We start from the raw sequence: 7,208 nt of genomic DNA on the forward strand, positions 1-7,208 counted from the left end.
CTGAACACCATTTTCTTCTCAACCAACTAACTGTATGTCTAAACAGAGCAAGTCACAGCACATGATAACAATGTCTAATGTGTTTAGGATTGGGCATCGAGAACCGGTTCCAACTTGGAATCGTTTAAAAAATTACGATTCCAATGTATTTTTTTTTTTTTATTGGAATAGTTTGGAAAATTTGGTTTTGAATCCAATCATCCGTTCCAAATTTTTAAAAAAAGTTTTCGTTTCCATAGCAGCCACCAGGCGCTCGTTGTGTAGTAGGCGTACAATAAGCAGCGCTCTAAAGTGTGGCTTTATTTTACATTGAAAAAGCCCAGTAAAACTGTAAATCACCATTTAATCAAAATGAAATGTTCCTCTCTGTGAAATAAGCATGTGACTCGTTTCAACTCAACCCCTCAAAGAATCAGAATCGATAATCGATTAAGAACCGGAATCAAAAGGAAGAATCAGGATTGGAATCAGAATTGTTTCAATCAAAACAATGCCCAACCATAAATGTGATTCCTTTTAACAGCACAATCTTTTTTGATAAGCGATTAACGCATGCACATTCTTTGATTTGGGCCTTGAGCCGCGCCATAGTTTGGGAATTTAGGAAGCGATGCAGCAATAACGTTGTGGACAGGCCTCATTACGTTCTTATAGTACATCCATGGTTGTGGATGGCTAGCAGAAACCGCAAAAGGTTCTCCGTGAAAAAATCCAGGGGATTGCCAAATCCGCTATCTGCCGTCTGGCTCGCAAAGGTAGAGTGATGCTTAGCTGTTCACGGAGAACGTGATCTGTGATGCCGTCACCTAACACCAAGCATGCAGAGACAACAAGCAGACCCTGCATGCCTTCGGAGGTTAAACCTGATCTAGTCTTACATTTCCAGAGAATAAAAGGTATGTGTCTGAAGTACTGGATGTAGTGTTGCATACATGTCTCCACAAAGTCACGTTGCAGATTCTTGACTCAGAGTTACTTACAGTCAGAGTTTGAGAGTTATAAAGTTGTTTCATCGTCACTTAGTGCCGTTGGAGGATGCATTGTATGGTCGACAGGCTTACAACACTGATGTTGTTAAATATGGTGTCATTATTCAAGATATGCTCTCTTATTTCTTGAATCCTAATAGCATTGTTGGCCAGAACCATATTTATAATTGCAGTCTCTTGTACATCTGTAAACATGCGTCCTCGTAGTCCATGATCCACTCTGTAGAGAATTTAAATAGAGTATGTGTTCAGTAAGAACTATCACCAGTTTACAAGCTACATGTTTATGCAATACTATGCAGCCATACGTATTTCACAGTACAATACTGTAATACTGAAATTGTCATTAGATAGTTGCACACCTGTTCTCATTTTATGGACACCACTATAAATCGACTCAAGTTGGTTCTCTCATGGTCAACCCGTGGTTGATCACATGATCAACAAGTGCGGCCCTGATCTCATCAGACATGGCTCTCCTTCCTTCTCTTCTTTGCCCTTGTCCTCTTCCAACTCATCCTCCTCCTCCCCCTCTTTTTCCAACTCCTCCCCTTGCTCTCTGTCTATTATTGGCATCCATTGTAAAAACAAAATAGGTAATCTGACCTTTGACCTATTTATAGGCCTATAGTAAAGGGCAACGCCATCCAGAGTAGCTATATCATTACATAATGTGTTTCAGGGGTGTTTTGGGCCAAGTACAATAACTACAGTTTTGTCTGAGTTTAACATCAAGTCATTGTAGGTCATCCAGATTTGTATGTCCTTAACTTATGCTTAATTTAACTACCTGTTTTTTTCTAGCTTGATCGATAGATATAATTGGGTATCATCTGCATAACAATAAAAGTTTATGAACTGTTTCTAATTATATTGCCTAAGGATTAGTGCAGCTTTAACAATTTCAATTACATTTCATTTTTCCTTTCTGAGTTCTGTAAGAAAAACCCATCTTGTATATCACATTGCATTTTATATCAGCCAGGTTGTAGCATGCAGATGGTCCAGCCCTAACGTTACGACCTTTGCCATTTGATTTGATCGTTATGAGGACTTCCATCACCTCCAAACTCTGCTCCCCTGGTAGTCCACTCACATTTCACATTAGCCAGTCAGACCGTAGCAGCACCATCCTCCTCCCTCCTGCATCAGGAATAAAGTGGCTTGGCCCTATGCGGTCTGGTTGTAGTCTAACTCCAAGGTGTGCGTGTGTGTGTGTGTGTGTGTGTGTGTGTATGTGTGTGTGTGTGTGTGTGTGTGTGTGTTTGGCGTGCAGTCTGCTGATGTGGCTGCTCTCCATTCCTCCTGGGTGGGATTTGCAGGTAATCTGTCTGTGTAACCGCTGCCCTGTGGCACACTGCATTCCCTCTCAACACTGTAAATTGAGGGCTTTTACTGCTGATGAGAGGATGGCAGGATGGAGACAAAATGCCCAGGAGCTTTCACTTTAGCGCTGAGCCATAAAAAAAAAAGCTGGCTTAAACTCAGCTAGCATTAGCCTTTGTGAGAGCAAAGTAGCTGTGCCTACACTGCAGGCATATGAACCTTTTACCACATTGCTGATGGCTCATAGGCTGTCACTGCTCAGGCTGGACTGTTACTTTAACATTTATTTAAACAACGTATGCCTACCATACACTAGAATATTTTGAACAGACTTTAAAAAGACTAAAGTCTGACATCATCTCACATCAACGTTAAAGACTGTCATAATATGTAAAGACTGGAGTTCTTGCAGGGTCACAAATTGCTAGTGATGGTCATATGAAGCTTCGCGAACCACCGTTTTTATTTTCTGAGCTCACTAGATGGCGCTCTCTGTTCAACAAAGGGTTGAAAACACACTGAATTGCCATTCCTTTAACCTTTTTCTTTGAACAGAGAGCACCATGCCGTATGTCCTAAGTATGTATCAGGTAGTGTAAGTAATATGATGGTACTGTGTTGCCTCACAACAGTTTGATTCTCATGTGGAGTGTTTGTGTGTGGGTGGGTGTCTGGGTGGGTTTGTGTGTGTGTGTGTGTGTGTGTGTGTGTGTGTGATGAAATGGTTCTATTACCACACTATCAGCGCAAGGAACATTCATGCTGCAAACTAAGAGATAACACAGATGCACATACATACACACACTAGCACCGATACAGAGGAAATGCCAGGACCAAAGGCCAACACTCTGTCTCACACACACACACACACACACACACACACACACACACACAAAGTGAATGGTGTGCCGTATTCCTGTCTGCAGGCTGAGAGAGAAGCAAAAAGAGGAAAACAGAGCTGGATTGCATTCTGAGGAGGCATTCAAGGAAGCACCCCAACCTGCATTCACAGTGAAAGTCAGCCAGTACACACACACACACACACACACACACACACACACACACACACACACACACACACACACACACCTGATAATGTGTTTATCACATAGCAGGAAAAAAAACATATGACCACCAATTCAATAAACAGGATAATTCTGCTTTTATACAACTTGGAGCTTATTTTCATAATTTTGGCCATTATTCCTATATGTCACGTATATTCTACTTACATTGGAGAGATGAGGTGTGAACACGGAACACTAAAAGTAACTGGTAGGTCTGGAGACACATGCAGTCAGAGGATCAGAAATGTTGAAATCAAACCCCAGGTGAGTCAAAAGTCTATTAGGCACAAAAAAGACACATAAGTTTAAAAGAAATACTAGTCTAGTAATGCACACATTCACAAAACTTCAGCAGAATAGGTGCTGGATACCAAAGGTAGGGATGCCAACTCCCAGTGTAAAACTTGGGCAATGGACACGCTCTCACGCCACACATTATGAAAACCCGGTCCCCACTTGGGTTTTAACACGCATCAGCGCCAAAAAGGACAAAGAAAGGCATTTCTCACATTTTATATACAAAATAAAACCGTCAGCAAATAAGTCCTAAGTTGATAAAATAGTTTCCATTAATAATTAAACAAACCATTAATAGGTGTGTAGCACATTAAAAATTTCCCCTTTTTAAACTCTCGCAGTTTTCCAAAATATAAAACATTTTGAACTTTGTGAACAGCAATGGGTTTAGAACTAATAATTTACTTCTCTTGCATTAATTTAAATTGTAGAGGAAATACCAACTGCAGTAGAATAATGAATATACAATAAGGGGTATTCCTGGATCTCAAAAAAAGCATTCAATATTTTTGACCATGGCTTGTTACTGAAAGAAATTAGAAAGGAATGGAATTAGAGGGGTAGCACTCTCCTGGTTAACTCACAATTACTGAAGGTTACTAGTGGGGTTCCCCAAGGCTCAGTGTTAGGCCCAGTTATTGTTTATAAATAATAAATCTGGGGTTCAAATGTATTTCATTGTTAGATGATACTATTTAAGTTTGTTGTGGTAATAAATTGAAACCAATTTTGGATACAGTGAAAAGAAATTTGTTTGTTGGTTTGTTTTGAACAAACACTAAATTTAAGTAAGACTGAATTCATATTTTCTGGGCAATTGGGCAACAAATGCACAAGCAAAGTCATGATTAATGATGTTTAAATAGAAAGAGTGCCTGTTATTACATTTCTGGGACTGATAATAGATAATAAAGTATGCTGCAAACCACATATACATGATATCAAAGCAAACATTCTAGTCAACTGCAGCATTGTATAAAATTAAAGATTTTCTACAATCTAAATATCATATACACTTGATTGCCCCCTTATAGTTGCATTCATAAGTTAGCTGTATGGAAGTCTGGGGAGATACATACAAAACAAATACAAAATACAATTTTCATATTTCAAAAGAAAGCCATAAGAAACAAAACTACTTACCACAAACCAACAATCTCACTGTTTATTAAAGACTCTAAACATTTGTGTGTAAAGTTAAAAAATCAATTACCTGAATGTATCTCAAAAGTATCTAAGTTTGAAATGATAGAAAGTAAATACTGTTTAAAAGGAATTTGCGTGTTTAGATAAACCGTGTGGGCCAATGTAAAAAACAACAACATTGTATTTCAGTTAAAGGGGTGAATTTATGGAACAGCTGTAATGAGGAATTGAAAACATGTAGTGTATAGAATAAATAAATAGATTTGTAAAATGATATTAACCCATCCTAACATTGTGTTAATGTACATATAACTGTTTATCGTGTTTTGTCTGATGCTTTGGCAACATTGTTATTGAAACTTTGATGCCAATAAAGCAACACAAGCGCTTTGCATGTCCCTACAGACAGCAGGCGGCGTGTGCTGCTGCTGCTGGGGGTGCGGCGGCAGATCGCGGTGTTGCAGATGCAGCTGGCGGCGCAGCGGTTTTGCAACATGAGAGGAGAGACAGAGCCAGTCTGTGCAGCAGCAGTTTTCTGCGCCAATAGAGAGTAATTCTGCATGTTCAGGTGTTAAAGTGCAGTCACAGTCAGGAATTACTGTGGAAGTAGCCTCCACAAGTGTTACAAGAGGTCACACTGTGATCACCACTGATGAACAGGGTGTATTCAGCAGCCAGGACTCATGTGCAGGTGAAGAAATGGAGTATGATTCAGAGTCTGATACTGCATCTGTTGGAGAAGTTAACATGAGCACAGATCTGTACTCATTAGAAGATAGAGATCGTTTTCTGAATGAAACATTTAAAAAATCTGTGAAAGTGACTGATTACTTCAATTCAATTTTATTTATAGTATCAATTCATAACAAGAGTTATCTCAAGACACTTTACAGATAGAGTAGGTCTAGACCACACTCTATAATTTACAAAGACCCAACAATTCCAGTAATTCCCCCAAGAGCGAGCATTCAGTGCGACAGTGGCGAAGAAAAACTCCCTCCCAGGAAGAAACCTGGGACAGATCCAGGCTCTTGGTAGGCGGTGTCTGACGGACTTCGAAGACACGGACAAATTCATCAGGTCTGTAGGGATGGCTGACGCGAAACTGTTGTTCCGAAGCTTTGTTGAGATCCCGAAGCGCAGATGTTTCGAAACACTGATCCGAAGCGTGATTCAAAACACCCATGTCACGTGACTACGGCTAAATGAAGCATCGGAGTGTTTCGACAGGTGGCATGGTCCGCCGAATCAGAGTTTGATTGACAGGGTCTGGAACAGACCACACAATCTCTTGGGTTTTTGTGAGAGGAGTTTGATTTTGAGATAGCGGATTTTTGGTGATATAGTGACATTTATAGTGCGATTTGTTTAGTTATATTTAGGCTTACGTTTAAATTTACACATTGACTGATAGGCTAGAGACAGACAGAGTATAGCCTACATACAGTGACGCATTAATAGATAGATACATATATAGCTAGATAGATAGATAGATAGATAGATAGATAGATAGATAGATAGATAGATAGATAGATAAAAATGGAAGCTCCGTTTTCATTTTCATTCAGAGCCACAAATGTCGAGATCAGGCCCATCATAATCAACATCAACACCAGTAGAAACACAGGACAGTTTATGGAAACGTTTTGATGATCGTATCCGTGAAACCAAGATGATACACAATGGTACAGCTGATGCCACAGTGGAATGTTTTTGTAATTGTATGTCCTTGCTACAAAATATTTTTGCATGCCAGCAACAAGTGTCCCTTGTATGAGGATTTTTTCAAAGGCTGGAGACATTATCTGTAAAAAAAGAAGTAGGCTAGGCTAAGTCCTTCCACAGCAGAGAAATTAATATTTTGGAATAGAAATCTATAAAAAAGTTTGACATTGTGGCTTTATTTCTTTTATTAATTCATTTTTCATGACCAAAATAACATTATGCACGGTGAGGAGCCTACAAGCCTCACATATTTTTTTTAATGGCTCATTGTCAAGGTTGTTTCAGATCAACACCTGCAAGTGACCACTAGGTGTCATCGTTGAGACGGGTGTCGGATTGTTTCGAAGCCTCGACACAATATGGCACATTTGCTTCAACTGTTTCATTGTTTCACAAAGCCTCGATCTGCCCACCACTACAGGTCTGTTGCTGTACTAGACTAGTTGGTTTTGACCTGTTAGATGAAAGGAAACGTTTTCGCCTCAATAAGCATATTCTCTAAGAAAGGAAACAGGATGTAGAACTTCAAAAAGGCTAAGAAAGTAAAATGATCATGTCACTCAAAGCTTTCTCCTCTTTATATTGTTCTCTGCTTGTTTCGACTTGTCTGTTTATTTTTTCTGACTTTTCTATGAGCCTTAAAATAAGAATTCTTAAT

Source organism: Perca fluviatilis, chromosome 10 (assembly GCF_010015445.1).
Source record: "Perca fluviatilis chromosome 10, GENO_Pfluv_1.0, whole genome shotgun sequence".
Classification (NCBI taxonomy): Eukaryota; Metazoa; Chordata; class Actinopteri; order Perciformes; family Percidae; genus Perca; species Perca fluviatilis.